The 17,404-nt window shown below is 43.6% G+C and overlaps 1 protein-coding gene across 5 annotated transcripts in view; it reads left to right on the forward strand.

The window, feature by feature from the left end:
- ELMOD1 (ELMO domain containing 1) overlaps window positions 1-17,404 on the forward strand; it is a 338,352-nt gene that overhangs the window by 10,665 nt on the left and 310,283 nt on the right. The window contains exon 1 of one of the 5 annotated variants that reach the window (XR_003856879.1): window positions 7,938-8,257. The exons of 2 other annotated variants lie outside the window; for them this stretch is intronic. The gene's annotated coding sequence lies outside the window, so the exon portion shown is untranslated. Of the gene's footprint in view, window positions 1-7,937; window positions 8,258-8,895; window positions 9,012-17,404 lie in introns of those variants that run through there. 2 more of the 5 variants (XM_029602450.1, XM_029602453.1) reach the window with 2 other exon arrangements.

A 17,404-nucleotide genomic window follows, 5' to 3' on the forward strand; every position in this document is an offset into this window, starting at 1 on the left:
CAGCTGATGCTTGCTATCTCTGCCCTATATGTTTTTTACCTGGAACTCTGGTTTCTCCTACTTGCTTTCAATGCTTGTGTGCATTAATCCCCTGAAGAAACCTCAGAAGGGGGTCATGTGATGTGGTGAGCCTGGACGGACGTGTGCTTGAGGGCTCTGGGTGCCATCCTCCTAAAATCATTATAAATAATACCCATCCGTGACTCAAACTGTGATATTTTCATTCCGGAGTGATTAATTTTTTAATAGTTTATTTATCCATTTTCTGAAATTAACAACATATGATATTTAAACAGAAAATCCAAAATATTGGTTTAGAGCAACAGAAATTTTATACATTCCAAACCTAATATATAATAATTGGGATATTAATATCTACTCTATCCCTAAACCAATCACTTTTCAAATCAACCTTGAGAGGAATGTGGGAGATTGGAAATAAAGGGAGATCATTACCTTCAATCTTTACCAAACAGGGCAATACAAGACTGGATATACTATACTCATTTACATATTTTTATGACAAGGGGGATGAGGTTGTTAATTTTCGTTGCTCGATAAAACTGTTTAATTTCAAAGCAGGATGAAGTTTTTATTTTCTTTGCACCCGGAGTGATTAATATATGTCTATCAAGGGGAGATATGATAGAGGTCTTTAAAATCATTAGAAGTCTAGAATGGGTAAATGTGAATCAGTTATTTACTCCTTCAGATAATAGAAGGACTAGGGGGCACTCCATGAAGTTAGCAAGGGTAGTTTCCCTGTCACAGGTGATTTTCTTTAAGTAAGTAAATAAGTAAGTAAATAAATAATAAATATACCATGATGGGGGGGGGGGGGGGGGGTTTGGGAGGGAAATATGTGCACCAAACCTCTCACCGCATCTCCCTTTTAGTGATGTGGGCCTGTCTCAAACATCCCTCTTTCACTCTTCCCCACCAGTCTCTCACTCTTTGTCTTTGCTCAACAGTCCATTCCAACCAGTCCCCCCCTCTCTCACTCCACCAGTCCAGCCCCATTAGTCACTCTCTCTCTCTCATCCTCCACCAGTCCATCCCCACCAGTTGCTCTCTCTCTCTCTCACACACTCTCTACAAGTCCATCTCCATTAGTCGTTCTCTTTCTCACCCTGCCAGTTGCTCTGTTTCTCTCCTTCCACCAGTCCCCCTCCAGTGCCTCTTTCTCTTCCTCCATCAATTCATCTCTGCCAGTCTGTCTCTCTCTCTCTCCACCAGTCCATCTGCCAGCCTGTCTCTTTACCCCACTTTGCCAGTCTCTCTCTTTCCTTCCACTAGGCCGTTCCAGATCCAAATAAAACAAACTATATGGCTGCCTGTAGTTACACTACATAAGTTATTGAATATGAGTACATTCTTACACATTTATAGTTATGCTTTGCAATTATATGGATTCAATTTATATAAGTAAGCATTATTTAATATGTTTTATATATTATGAATGAGTCTGGTGTGCATATAATTATTTATTTATTACATTTAAAAGTTTTCTATATACAGCACATAACTGCAGGTAAAAATGAAAGAGAAACATGGGTGGGTCCATGAAAATTTAGAAGATTAAAAAGGAGTCCATGCTCTCAGAAAGGTTGGGAACCCCTGCTTTATAGGAAGGTGGTTGTGAATCTTTAGAGGGGAGGACCCTGCACCTAGATAGGGAAACCCATGTGAGGATGTGGGGCCAGTAACAGGAATAGGAGTGGCAGCTGGACCCAGGTAGGGCCGGTGGTATTCGATCATGCCTGCTAGTTCCTGCGCCTGAGCACTGCTAAAAGTCAGCCAGTTTGCTGTGGAGCAGCCGCTGTTATATGTACTGAGCCAGCATCCCCAGGGCTAAAGGAGTGCAGCACACAGAGCGAACACGAGGGAGGCGGCTGTCCTGGGTATCAAGCCCAAGGGGGTGTATCATCTGCAAGGCAGCTTTTACCTATGGGCTTAAGCACACAAGGTTGTGCCTTAATGTCTCTATTGGCCAGTGCTCAAAATCTCAGGCAACAGAGATCATCCCTTTGCTTCCTACTCCTTCCCTTCCAGCAGCATGCAAGGAACTGAATGGGAGTGGTTATGAGCCTGGACTAAAGCACAGTGCAAAGCAAAGAAGAGCCTTCCCTAATCCAGCCCCTTCTTCTCTTTTGTCCTCCCCCCATAATCAAGGAACATAAAATGTGTATGTGGGTGTTGAGAGGGGGAATTGGAGATAACAGCAGAACAAAGAATTCTGTTTTTATCTGCATATTTCTGTTTCTAATTTGTGATCCCTTATTTGTATTTGGTAAGGGTCTGTCTGTATTCTATATGTGTGAGGGAGATGAAGTATTCTGCTAGCATGTAGGTTCTGTGTAGGGATCTGCAATAGTCCAACTTGTTCTTTTTTTTCCCCATAAGGGGTATTGGTGTTTTAGGCCCAGTTGGAATATTTATAGTGTTGCTTTTTCATGTAGGGTTGTTGTTGTATGAGTTCTGGGAGTTAATGCTGTGTCGGTATGACAGGCTTGCTTTCTAGGTTCTGAGTGATATTTTGCAGAGTTTGTGTGTTACTTCACAAAGTGCTTGGTAATTAAGGAACTTTGTGTTACTGTAACTGGTTACAACATAATTAGAAAGTTTTTCCTATGGCGAGTAGTAAAGGGAAAAAAATCCAATTCAGCGCAGCCAGCCATTTCAGAGATTACCTTCAACCAATGTAGTATATGAATATATTTTAGAGGTCCATATTCAAATGCATTTGAAGTGATCTGCCTAAATTAAAATTTGGCCACTTATCTGGCTAACTTCTAGCTGGATAACTATTTGTCTGACAAGAATTTGGCCAGATAAGTGAGGGGCATTCCAGGGACGGTCCAGAGATGTTCTGGGAAGGAGCTGAGTTAACTGGATAAATCTGGTCATCCCATACAGCTATCCTAAAGTTAGCCGGATAAACACAGCTCCCTTGTATTAAGATTTTTGTTAAGATTAGTTACCTATTAGCTATTTTATTTATTTATTTAACATTTTTCTATACCGACCTTCATGGTTAAATACCATATCAGGACGGTTTACATCGAACAGGGATAAAAATAATTAGGTAAAGGAAGAGACAAAGTTACATTAAACGAGGACCGTGAACTTGGAAGCTTAGGTAGCTGGAAGAAAAGAGATAAAGTTAAGTAAAGAAAAGAGAAATAACAAATTCCGGACTAGAGATAGTTCAGAATAGAATTAGTCCACATGTTAGAGTTGGTATCCATGCTGTCCAGGAATCAGATGAGGGGAGGTATAATTGTTCGTGAGTAGATAAAGTCTAATGTGTATCCCAGGGTTCTGGGAAGGCTAGGCGGAACAACCACGTTTTGAGTTTTTTTTTAAAAGTTAGCAGGCAAGGTTCCAACCTGAGTTCAGCAGGGAGGTTGTTCCAGATAGCTGGGGCTGCTGTTGAAAATGCTCGGTCCCTGGATGCAATGAGTCGCGTGGCTTTGGTTGGAGGGGCTTGTAGTGTTCCTTTGGATATTTCTCTCATTGGCCTATTAGAAGTATGGAGTTTTAATGGAATTTCAAGGTCGAGATAAAGGAGATCGTAGATGGATTTATGTATTAATGATAAAGATTTGTGAAGGACTCTGTGGTTGATTGGTAACCAGTGTAGATTTCGGAGGATGGGTGTAATATGATCACTCCGCTTGGTGCTTGTTAGGATTCTGGCAGCAGCATTTTGTATCATCTGAAGTGGCTTAATGGTTGAGCTGGGTAGACCTGTGAGGAGAGCGCTGCAGTAGTCTATTTTGGCAAATATCAAGGATTGAAGAACTGTCCTAAAGTCGTGGAAATATAAGAGAGGTTTGAGTCTTTTTAATACCTGTAGTCTGAAGAAGCAGTCTTTGGTGATAGTGTTAATCATACTCTTTAGGTTAAGACGGTTATCGAGTATTACCCCCCAGGTCTCTAACCTGAGTATGAGTGAGGGCATGGTTATGATGGGTCTGTGATTGGATGTTGTCTTGGTTGGCGGAAATGAGAAGGAGTTCAGTCTTGTTAGCATTGAGGACCAAATTTAAACTGTTGAGGAGACTAGTGATAGATTGTAGACAGTTGTTCCAGATCGAGAGTGATTTGGTAATGGATTCCGTTATGGGGATCAGGATCTGCACATCATCTGCGTAAATGTAGTGAATAAGGTTGAGACTTGTTAACAATTGGCACAAGGGGAGGAGGTAGATATTGAAAAGTGTGGGGGACAGGGAGGATCCTTGAGGTACTCCTAGTGATGAATTTGTTGGTGGTGATTCTTTATTATTTATTCTGACCTTGAAGCTTCTATCACTAAGGAAAGACTTGAACCAGTTGTAGACTTGTCCTGAGATGCCTATGTCTAATAGACGATTCAGGAGAATGGCGTGGTTGACAGTATCGAACGCCGCTGATATGTCTAAGAGGATTAGCAGAAAAGAGTGTCCTTTGTCAAGTCCCATAATAATATGGTCAGTTAGGGAGATGAGCAGGGTTTCTGTACTGCGTGATTTGCGGAAACCATACTGTGAAGGATATAGTATATTGTAATCTTCTAAATACTCTGAGAGCTGGGTGTTAACCACCTTTTCTGTGATTTTGGCTAAGAATGGAAGATTCGATATAGGGCGAAAATTAGCTAGTTCACTAGGGTCTAAGTTGTGTTTCTTAAGGAGGGGTTTGAGAGAGGCGTTTTTTAGGATGTTTGGGTACAAACCTTGGGTTAAGCAGCAGTTTATGATGTTGGCCAGAGGTCCAGAAATTGTGTTTGGTATGAGTAGGAGTAACTTGGTTGGTAGGTTGTCTGAGGGGTGGCTGGATGGTTTCTGCTTCTTGAGAATGGATTCAATCTCTTTAGATGAAGTTAATTCGAAGTTGTCTAATTTGGCTCCCTTAAGCATATGGGTATTGGTAAATGAAGCTATATACCAATTTGGGTATGTTTATTCCTTTTTAATTTATTTTTTAATTTTCGTTTATTTCATATTTTTGTAAACCGTTTTGACAAAATTTATTTTTTAATAAATGGTATATAACTACTTTTAAATAAATCAAATAAATAAACTATCCGGCTAACTTTAAGACAGCTGGGTATAATCAGCAGTGCAGCTGCACCGCTGAACATACACTACTACTTAGGCCAGGGCTTCCCAAACATTTTGCCAATGTTACCCCATTTCAGCATCTGAAAATTCACATGACCTCAGAAGACGGCCAAAATAAATTAGCAGGGGTACAATCCATCTCCAATAATCATTCCACTTACACCCTCCCCGTACTCCAGGTGATCCCCTATTCCAACTCTACACTCTGCAGTCTATCCTTTCTCCTATCCAAAGAACCTCCTCCTCCCCTGCAGCAGACTCCCCTTTCAACCCCTTCCCGTCTGACCCCTTTTACATCCCCCCACCTCCCCAACCAGCCATTTCATAACACCCCCTGCTGATCTTCTCACTCCAAGCCCTCTGTCATCCCCTCCCTCTCCCTTCCCAGCCTCACCTTCTTCCCTCAGTTCTTCTTACATTCCCCCAGCTTCTCTTTTTCATCTCCCAGTCAATCTTTTGTCATTTACCTTCTCTCATTCTCCTTCGGAGCCAACCCTGCAAGCCCTCCTGCATCCTATCCTTCCCTTCCAATGGCCTCCCTTCCAAATATCCCCCTGGCAAGGATCAGCGCATTTTCCTTTGGGCCCCAAGGCCAAAGATGGTTGACAAATTATGGGAAGAGAGGACAGGCTGATAACAGGAGCAACATTTTTCTCTTGGGTAGGTTCAATGAAGATGAGAGAGGAGGAGTGGAAGTCTCCCCTGGCTCATGCAAACTCGGCCACAACAACTAATGCAAGGGCAGTTGCCTGTGAGCATCTGCTAATTCAAAGGCTCCATGCTGACTTCCACTATTTATGCTGCTGGCACCTGAAGAGTGCTGCTGTTTGAGACATTTGTGACCCCAACTGAATGTTTTGTGACTCCATTTGCATCCCAACCCAGAGTTTGGGAAGTCCTGACTTAGCTAGATAAACTTATCTGCCTAACTAGCTGGATAAGAACATGTAGCTCAATATGGACCTCTTAATTAATAACTTTCGGTATTCCTTGGGATATTTTTTTTTTGCAGTCTCTTTCCAAAAATTAGAGAATACATATTCATCAGACACTTTGATATGATTTCTGAAACATATTTTGCAAAAAAAAGTTTTAATATTTAAAAGTATGATGTGCAGTTGTCATTTTACAGAATTGTCCTGGGAAGGGTTGTGGTGGGGATATGATGATAATTGAGTTTAATTTAAACACTTAGGGGGAGCCTGTGAGCCTAAATATTAATTGAGGAGGGGGCACAAGGCTGAAGGACCTAGGAAAGTGGTCACCAGATCTGTTCTAGGGATCCCCAGCCATTTATGTTTTCAAGATACTGCAATGAATACGTTTGTGTAGGAGAAAAGTAGGGGCTGCCGCTTGGCTCACTGGCCCTGTGCTGATTTTCAGTATCTTCAGCTATTGCTGCTGCCACTGCAGAAAGATCTATAGCACTGCAGGCTGAGGAGCATAAGAGGCAGGAGTGACAGAGAAGAGGGGAGGGGCTGCCACTTAACAGGGGCAAAGAGAGGAGCCAAAGAAGGGACTGCTGCTGTGCAGTAGATTGAGGGGAGCAAAAAGAGAGAGAGGCTGCTACTACTGCTGCTGGGCAGAGTGGTGGAGGAGAGGGGACTCCTACTGCTCGGCAGGTATGGGTGGGGGTGAAAAGGGGGTACAAGACAAGTAATGGGTGGGGGAGAAAGAGGAATACCTAAGGTAAGGGGGATGCAGGGCAAGGGATGGGGAGAGAAATAGGAGGATTCAGGGCACAGAGTGGAGTGGAGGTAGAGGGGGGACAGGGGAAGGAGGGGAGGCGAAGAGAAAGGAATTGCTGGGCATGGGGATGGGGGAGGATAAAGAAGGGATGCTTAAGTAGGAGAGAGAGAGATGGGAGGGGTGTTTTGCTTAAGCTGCCACCACTATGAGGACAGCTGTGCCTATGCTGTTAAAGGAAAGTGTTGTGTCAGAGCAAACACTGGTAAGTGAAAAGACAGGGTTGGGGGACAGTTATTCTGTATATCTGCCCCAGGCACAGAAAAAGCTGGTCTAGATCTGAAAGCATCAGTTGGCCTGCTGCCCTACCATTGTTAAACTGTGTATTCAAAATAAAGCATGTTGGAGCTTTTCTGGTGAACCCTCCTTTATTACATGCCACCACCGAACCCATGGCCTCAGGAGCAGGATGAGGAGCAAGAACTCAGAAATGTAACAGTATCTGACTCTGGTATCTTTCAACCATCTCCAAAACATTTTTTATTTGAATATCAAGGACTCCTTCTTCTTCATAGTTGGAACTGGTCCATTGTTAAATTACGCATTCTGTATGTTCACAGGAGTCCAACTTGAAGGCTTAATAAAACCTGTACCAGAATAGGTGTCTGTAACCGAATAATTGCATTTCAGGGCCAATGGCTCAGGGTGATCGTCTTTGTTGCTATAGTAATACTTGGCTCAGGCAGAGAACCAATGCAGGTCTTCTTCCGCTCGGTTCTGCCTATCTGCTATGCAATTTTCACCAGCAGTTTATTTTGTAAAGCTCATAAAATAAAGGCAATCAAGAATTCTGTTAGGTTTTTTTTTCACAGACAAATGTGCAAACACACTTTTCTCCTTTTCACTAAATGTTTAATTCGCGATTCAATTTTTTACTGACAAGATATGTGAGAATATTTCCAAATATGGACACTGTTACGTATTCTCCAAAATTAAAAGGTGATTTAAGAGCCTGATGCACTAAAGGGTTGATATGTTGACTCCTATGCATGTAAATGGCAATCGAATCCTACCCCATCTACCAACACAGCACGCAGCCAGACACAAGCCCTTGTTGAGGAGGCTCTCGCACGTGCTCCTCTTACCCCTGCGCACTGCAGCTTTCTTGCAGTCTAGGGACCGTTACCGCGCGAGGTTCGCCTAGGTCAGGCGCGCGCCCCCTGTTGCGGTTCACTTTAGACCTTTCTAGAGTTATTCCTCCAGTCTCCTGCTGTGACTTGGGCGCCGTAAGCAATCGGCTGGGTTGTCGTTCATAGAGCTCCAGCCCCGCCCCCTGGATACGGCGTCAGTTGCTGCGTGCGGAGAGAGGGGGAGAGGGAGAGCGCGTAGGCATAGAGGTACACGCGCGTATACAGAGACGGCAGCTGCGCTATGGGACCACGGTAATCCGCTACCACGAAGAGGTGAGAGGAAAACATAGCGGGCGTTCACTGCCAGTGTTTCGTTTGTTATCAATATCTGCCATTCACGGGGCTTCGGTTTGCTGTTGCTTGGCTTTAGAAAGCGAAATCCCGACGATACGGTAAAAAAAAAAAAAAGTGACCCTAAGCCTCAGGGATGGTGCTTTAAAGCTAAGGGTTTTCCATTGTTTTTCTTAGTTGCAAATTAATATTTGTTATTTATTGTCCGTAAAGCGAAGCTAACGGAACCAGTCATTGGAAATATGCTAGTCGTATCGCTGGCCGATGAAGAAGAATCCTCTCTAGTGCAGTGTAGGCCAGTGTCATACCTGTCTCCTGTTACCTTCCTCCCATTTCTTTGGGGTTTATGTTACCGAATAAAGCACAAGATGAGGAATTTGCCGGGGTGGAGAGAATACCCGGGGCTCTTGGGATATCATCACACTTCGGAGGTTGCTGGGGTCACATAGAAACAGCAGCAGCAGCAGCAGCTCTTTAGACAGCTCACCTGCTTCAGTGCTGGATTTATCCTAGTTCTGCGAGCTGCACGTTTACTATTCTCCTGGTATTACGGGGAAACGTTTGCACTGACTCCTTATCTATTTGCTAAAAGATTAGGGGTTGTGGTTGTAAAAAAAAAAAAAAAAAATCCAATTGTCATCATACTTGGAGGTTTATTATGTATTGGTTAAAAACTGCATGAATGGCCTATGAACGCCTAGTGCGACACAGTCTTGCAAATCTCGTTTTATAGTAGGTGAGTGTAGTTTGCGATTTGTTGAATCTTTTGGGGGGCTGCTAATTCTGGCTGGCTTGGATTTTCCGGTAGAAAGGCTTGTTTAGCAGTTTAACAAGCGGTAGGATTAATAATCTGCAGTGGGATGGTTAGGCTTCCCTCTAGCTCCTCTCTAGGTCTACAGAACTTCGTTAAATGCAGCATCCAACATGGAGGGTTGTAGGTGCAATGCCGTTGTCCTAGACTAGAGAGAGAGCCAGAGAGGTATAAAGTACCTGATAAACTGAAAGAATAAGACTGAAAGCATGAGCTGTTTGGGTTTTGATTGTGTCGTTTTGATTGCAAATCGTTTTTCACTTCCTGAGCTTTCTAAACTAGCAAAAAATGCTAGTAATCAGCCCAGAAAGTTTTAAACCCTTGGAAGTACAGTAGTTCTGTTCTCGTTTTACTTAATTGTATGCGGATCCCTTTAAATTGTAAACACTACTTTAAATAATTTATGTTTGCAGATAATGGTGGTGGTTTTTTTTTCTGTACTTCAGTGGAAACTTTGGAAATAAACAATACCCTGAGAGAGTGTGCTTTTATATCACTTCTGTTCAAAGCATAGATTGCACAATTATTTTTGCCAAATTTTCTCTTGTCTTCATTATTGATTGAGGGGTGTCAGGTTATTATTCCTGGTTGAGCATTTTTTATTTATGAGTTGGGTGAAGGCAGAGTGTTATAAGGCATTGGACAGCTGCTGCTCCTGGTACATTTACATCAGATTTGTTGTTTTAATTGGGGATGGTTTGATAGGAAGGATGGAGCTATAATGCCTCATGGTTATCTCTGTCTTGTGGTTCTGTATAATGGCTCATTTTATCTCTGTCTTGTGGTTGTATATTTGTTTATGTATTGACACTTTTAACTTCAGTATACCTGTTTGGGTGGTCTTGCTTAGGCTGGGAAGGCAATTTAAGAGAACATTAAAATTGTAACTCATTTGATGCAGCTAGGAAGGATAAAGAGCTGTAATGACCACATTAATATTTAGAGGGCAATTCTCAATGTGATTCACGTTGGTAAAAAAGTGTTTGAAAATTATTCTTTGTCAATACGTTTAAAAATCTGTGCATTGTTCCATAATATGCCTACTTTTACCTACACTGAGACAAGGCATTCCAGAGGCCCTCCGTCCTTCGGCCCTAGGAGCCAGAAACCGGCACGCAGATATGTTAGGCTGCCCCTCCCCCACTGAAACGAGCGAGAGAGAGCGAGAAGCTGCAGGAGAGGCGAGGCTGACCCGCTCACTGCCCTCCCACCACCAACCACTAAACTCTATACCCTTCTTTCATGTGGCTGGAAGCAAATCATCTCCTCCCTCACTCACAAGAAAGGCAATTTCCTGGACCTAGTATTTGTTAACTCCTTGGGCTTTCACATAAATAATTTGAACATAAGCATATCTGAAATCTCTTGAAGCGACCACTTCCTTAATCAACTTCACCCTCAAATCCAAATCTTGCGATCAGATCGCCTATGGAAACAGTACCACAACCATGAAACGAGGTCATATAGACCCAATGTCTCTTTCATCCAACCTCACTTCGACTCTAGATAACATCTCCTGTAACTCATTTGAAGAACTATTAGAACACTGGAACTCCACTCTTAACATCTACACTCGACAAGCTTGCCCCTCTGAAACCACACTCAATGAAAAAAAGAAAATCCGCACAATGGTACAACACTACACTCCAAACCCAAAAATGTGAGCTGAGGAAAGACGCATCTCAGACAAATAAAACTCTTTACTATTATAACTGTCGTCATATCAAGAGGCTGTTACCACTGCAAAGAAATCCTACATCTACAAAAAACTGTCAGCCTCACGGAACAACCCCAGAGAACTATGTACCGCTGTAAAGAATATAAACAACCCAACCTAGACATCCTCTACTCTTCCTTCCACCATCCCGGAGATGAGCATTGCTGAGACATTCGCCACTCACTTTACCAACAAAACAGCAGCTGTTATTAGCACATTCAATAATTCCACCCAGATGAAGCCAAAACTGATCCAGAATTTCAAGGCCCAACCTGGGAACACGTTGAAGACATCACAACATTGGATACCACAAGGATCATCGACAATCTTAAACCTTAATCCATGCCATCATTCCCTACTCAAACTGATCAAACTAGATATCGCTCTGTTTGTCACTAAATTCATAAATTCATCACTGCAACATGGCATTGTCCCAGATATCCTAAAACAAGCTTCAGTCCGACCCAAAATCAAAAAACTGACAGCTGATCCAACCATCACCTCAATTACCACCTGATATCCACCCTATCTTTCATGGCCAAAGGACTAGAACCTGCAGTTATCCACCAACTTTCCGACTTCGTTAACTCAAATAACATCCTCAACCAATACCAATTCGCATTCAGGGAGCACCATAGCACTGAATTACTACTGCTTTCTAGCTTTTGATACAGTGCGACATGGATTCGACTATGGCTCCTATGTCTACTCGACATCTGCATTCGACACAGTCAATCACTCCATCCTGTTCTCAAGGCTATGCACCTTCAGAATAACTGGTACAGTGCTGGACTGGTTCTTGTCATACCTTAGTAATAGGACACAAGAAGTCCAAATTGACTCTTCTACCTCTTCATTGACACCACTGAGCTCTGGAGTGTCACAAGGCTCCGCTCCCTCTGCTGCACTATTTAACCTTTACCTAACTCCATTATGCTGCACCCTTGATGACCTTGGAGTACATTATAAAATCTATGCAGATGATATTCAATTCTTTTTTCCTTTCAAGGAAACATGGGCCCTGACTGAATCTTTCCTCAACGATCCAAAAATGACTACGCAGTAATAAATTAGTGCTCAACACATCTAAAATGGAAATTATCATGTTTATCACAACATCCATTTACCAATACTCCCAACCATATCACCTTTGAATCCCATCCCATCGCCCAGAGTGTACGGAACTTGGGAATCACTATTGACCCTCCTCTCTCCATGGGTAACCATATAAGAAATAGCACCAACTCCTCCTACAAACTGTGCTTGCTTTGCCATCTTAAGCCCCTGCTCAAATTCTCGGATTTCAGGTCCGTCCTCCAATCCCTACTATTCTCAGGGATAGATTACTATAACTCTCTCCTGACAGGCCTACCTCTATACACCACCTATACACTACAGATCATACAAAACTCGGCAGCAAGATTCCTCACTAGCACATATATGTGCGCGAAGAAATGAAAATATGCAAGTATTTTTAACTTTTATAAAATATGGAATATTCAAGTAGATGTTGCTTATGCATATATATGCATACAATTTTGAAAATTCACCCCCTAGATTGCAATTTCAAATTGCATGTGCTATTGTCCATCAAAAAAGTGCTCGCAGAAAAAGCAAGTGCAAATATTTGTGGGTATTTTGTACCTGCAGTATGTTTCAGAGCGAAAGTACAAACATATTTTCATTTTTGAAAAATGATGCAAAGGCCATGGGTAAAAAGTATCTGTGGACTTTTCCACACTACAGTCAGTTTGAAAATTGCCCCCATAATGTGAACTCTAGATCTGTACAGATGCTACACTTACCTTAAATGTCTATGACTTTTGTAGTTATTTTGATTAAACTGCATAATACTTTTAGAATGAGAATACTGTTTACAATTTTGTGTCTTGAAGATAGGTGTCAGAATGTGTTGGGGGATTGGGGGGACCACAGTGGTCATGGCCCCTCCCCCCAAATTTCAGCCAGCAAGATTTGGTGATAGTGGATGGACATTTTCCCTTTCCCTCCCACCTACCCCAGAAGAGCAACATTGATGGTAATGAACAGCACAGTCTACCCTCCCCCTGCCTCACCTGTATTCCCTAGCTCAGGGGTGGGCAAACTATGGCCTGATGACATGCTTTTCTCGGCCCTTCTATCTGATCCATTTGCCCTATTATCTCCAGCTCACCAGTGTCTTGAAATGATGTGATCGACAATGGCTTGACATTGCAGGCCTATGTTAATGATGTCAACATGAATGTCGGTGGCCAGCAGTGATGTCCTCCTCTCAGATCTATAGTGTAGCATGGCCCCGCTGGAATTGGCAATGTGGCTGGTGGGGCCTTAGAAAAAGAAGGAAGAGAATATGATGATCTACCTGCAGAAAGGAGCATAGAACCACAAGTGGATTGGTCTCTGTAGCTTGACATCGTCCCGTTAGCTGCAAGAGCTGAAGAAGGAGACTGCTGCTGCTTCAAGAGAGTGTGAGTGTGTGTGTGTGGGGGGGGGGGGGGGGATGAATGAGAGAGAGCATATGTGGATGGGTGAGAGAGAATGCGTGCATGGGCCAGTGGGTGAGAGAGCATGTGTGTGTTAATGGGTAGGTTAGGGCGTATGTGCATGGATGAATAGGTGAGAGTGTGTTAGTTGAGAAGCGTGTGTGTGGGGTGGGGGGGGTGAGAGAAAGAGAGCGTGTATGTGTGTGCATGTGTGTGCAACAACCCTTCTTTCTCTCTGCCTCCTAATCCATGACAGTTTCAGCATCTGGATATCAAAAGTGTCTATTTTGAAATGTTTTATTGGTATTTGGAAAACTTTTAAATTAGTTTTTAATTATTGGATGTTATTCTATTAATTAGCTGTTTTGAATTATTCTATTTATTGGTATGGCTGCTACTTTGGTCCTCTCACTATAAAAACCTAAGAACATGCCATACTGGGTCAGACCAAGAGTCCATCAAGCCCAGCATCCTGTTTCCAACAGTGGCCAATCCAGGCCATAAGAACCTGGCAAGTACCCAAAAACTAAGTCTATTCCATGTTACCGTTGCTAGTAATAGCAGAGGCTGTTTTCTAAGTCAACTTAATAGCAGGTAATGGACTTCTCCTCCAAGAACTTAGCCAATCCTTTTTTAAACACAGCTATACTAACTGAACTAACCACATCCTCTGGCAACAAATTCCAGAGTTTAATTGTGCGTTGAGTGAAAAAGAACTTTCTCCGATTAGTTTTAAATATGCCACACGCTAACTTCATGGAGTGCCCCCTAGCCTTTCTATTATCCGAAAGAATAAATAACCGATTCACATCTACCCATTCTAGACCTCTCATGATTTTAAACAGCTCTATCATATCCCCCCTCAGCCGTCTCTTCTCCAAGCTGAAAAGTCCTAACCTCTTTAGTCTTTCCTCATAGGGGAGCTGTTCCATGCCCCTTATCATTTTGGTAGCCCTTCTCTGTACCTTCTCCATCGCAATTATATCTTTTTTGAGATTCGGCGACCAGAATTGTACACAGTATTCAAGGTGCGGTCTCAGCATGGAGCGATACAGAGGTATTATGACATTTTCCATTTTATTCACCATTCCCTTTTTAATAATTCCCGACATTCTGTTTGCTTTTTTGATTGCCACAGCACACTGAACTGATGATTTTAATGTGTTATCCACTATGACGCCTAGATCTCTTTCTTGGGTTGTTGCACCTAATATGGAACCTAACATTGTGTAACTATAGCATGGGTTATTTTTCCCTATATGCATCACTTTGCACTTATCCACATTAAATTTCATCTGCCATTTTGTTGCCCAATTTTCCAGTCTCACAAGGTCTTCCTGCAATTTATCACAATCTGCTTGTGATTTAACTACTCTGAACAATTTTGTATCATCTGCAAATTTGATTATCTCACTCGTCGTATTTCTTTCCAGATCATTTATAAATATATTGAAAAGTAAGGGTCCCAATACAGATCCCTGAGGCACACCACTGCCCACTCCCTTCCACTGAGAAAATTGTACATTTAATCCTACTCTCTGTTTCCTATCTTTTAGCCAGTTTGTAATCCACGAAAGGACAGCACCACCTATCCCATGACTTTTTACTTTTCCTAGAAGCCTCTCATGAGGAACTTTGTCAAACGCCTTCTGAAAATCCAAGTACACCACATCTACCGGTTCACCTTTATCCACATGTTTATTAACTCCTTCAAAAAAGTGAAGCAGATTTGTGAGGCAAGATTTGCCTTGGGTAAAGCCATGCTGACTTTGTTCCATTAAACCATGTCTTTCTATATGCTCTGTGATTTTGATGTTTAGAACACTTTCCACTATTTTTCCTGGCACTGAAGTCAGGCTAACCAATCTGGAGTGTTACCGAAGTGTTTTTCGTGTGCCCTTGGGCCTCGGCCCGACCCCAGACGGATCCAGGACCGAACCGAGGGTTGGCGGCATGTCCCAGAATGGCAGAGACATGGTCTTACCCTCTGCCAGGCCTGCAAGCTCCCGGGGCCAACAAGATGAAGTTGGAAGGTGAACAGTCCTCCGACCGTTCCAAGCCCTTTCGGACCTGCCACTTAGGATCGGCATGGAGCAGCAGGCTGGCCTGAGGATGAGGGCAGATGGAGGCCTTGACACGAACACTTTAGACAAGGACTGATGCGACGGCATCACAAGCAAGACAAGAAGCTGGGAAGGTAGACATTGGCATTTTCTCTCAGGGTGCCCTACTCAGCCCACATTCATGGGTGGACCCAGTGGGCTGGTCGAGGACCACCCTGTCCTACTGCGTGCCCTACACAGCCTGAAGAGACTGGTCACGGACCACGCGGAGAGCGGGACAAGCGCAGGAAGGAATCCAGCGAGGCGGGACTTCGACGACGGAGCAGGTGTCATCCGGAGAACCACAAGGGCTGGCAGGACAGGAAGGCTCAGGAGCGCAGGACACAAGTCCACTGCAGGCAACTCCAAAGATGAAGATGCGTCACCAGGAGATCCAAAGAGCCGGCAGAACAGAAGGCTCAAGAGCACAGGAGAAGAACATCAAGGAACCTGGAACATCAGGAAGCAGGACATCAGACTACGAGACATCAGGAAACCTGGACAAGTACCTCAGGCGACGAAGACATGGCACAAGAAGCGACAACTCGTGGAGCTCCAACGAAGAACAAAAAGGACTTGATGGAGCACTGGAAGGCAGGAGCTTCCAGAGGCGAAGTAACTCCGATGCAAGGCAAAGACGAAATGCAGGAGCAGCCCTTTTATAGGGCTGGTACAGGAAACAGTCTGAAGGTGGGGCCCAGGGCATATCCTGAAGAGAGGCGTGGCCGTGCGCCTAGAGGGAGGAAGCAGGAAGCTGTGCAGAACCGTGGACAGCGGCCCTGCACCTACGTCAGAGTGGCAAGGCAGGGCTGGGCCGAGGAGCAGGCCCCGACGTCAGCAGCGGCTCCTGCTGCTGCAGGAGGATCCAGGGGCAGCTCCAGCCGCCAGGCAGGACCAAGGACTGCGGCCTCCAGCCCCGGAGATGAGCGGGACGTCGGCAGCGGCTCCGTGCTGCATTGAAGGCCCGACGGCGGCGTCCGGCCGCGTCGGAGAACAGGCAGCAGCATAGCGGTAAGGGCCTGCTCACAGGGGACCGCGGGCAGGATTCATAACGTAGTTTCCCGGATCGCCCCTGGAGCCCTTTTTAAATATTGGGGTTACATTAGCTATCCTCCAGTCTTCAGGTGCAATGGATGATTTTAATGATAGGTTACAAATTTTTACTAATAGGTCTGAAATTTCATTTTTTAGTTCCTTCAGAACTCTGGGATGTATACCATTCGGTCCAGGTGATTTACTACTCTTCAGTTTGTCAATCAGGTCTACCACATCTTCTAGGTTCACCGTGATTTGATTCAGTCCATCTGAATCATTACCCATGAAAACCTTCTCCATATCAGATACCTCCCCAACATCCTCGTCAGTAAACACCGAAGCAAAGAAATCATTTAATCTTTTCGCGATGGCCTTATCTTCTCTAATTGCCCCTTTAACCCCTTGATCATCTAACGGCCCAACTGACTCCCTCACAGGCTTTCTGCTTCGGATATATTTAACAAAGTTTTTACTGTGAGTTTTTGCCTCTACGGCCAACTTCTTTTCAAATTCTCTCTTAGCCTGTCTTATCAATGTCTTACATTTAACTTGCCAACGTTTATGCATTATCCTATTTTCTTCTGTTGGATCCTTCTTCCAATTTTTGAATGAAGATCTTTTGGCTAAAATAGCTTCTTTCACCTCCCCTTTTAACCATGCCGGTAATCGTTTTGCCTTCTTTCCATCTTTCTTAATGTGTGGAATACATCTGGATTGTGCTTCTAGGATGGTATTTTTTAACAATGACCACGCACACTTTTTACTTTTGTAGCTGCTCCTTTCAGTTTTTTTCTAACAGTTTTTCTCATTTTATCAAAGTTTCCCTTTTGAAAGTTTAGCACGAGAGCCGTGGATTTGCTTACTGTTCCCCTTCCAGTCATTAATTCAAATTTGATCACATTATGATCACTATTGCCAAGCGGCCCCGCCACCGTTGCCTCTCTCACCAAATCCTGTGCTCCACCCAGAATTAGATCTAAA

Source organism: Rhinatrema bivittatum, chromosome 5, assembly GCF_901001135.1.
Source record: "Rhinatrema bivittatum chromosome 5, aRhiBiv1.1, whole genome shotgun sequence".
NCBI classification, from domain to species: Eukaryota; Metazoa; Chordata; class Amphibia; order Gymnophiona; family Rhinatrematidae; genus Rhinatrema; species Rhinatrema bivittatum.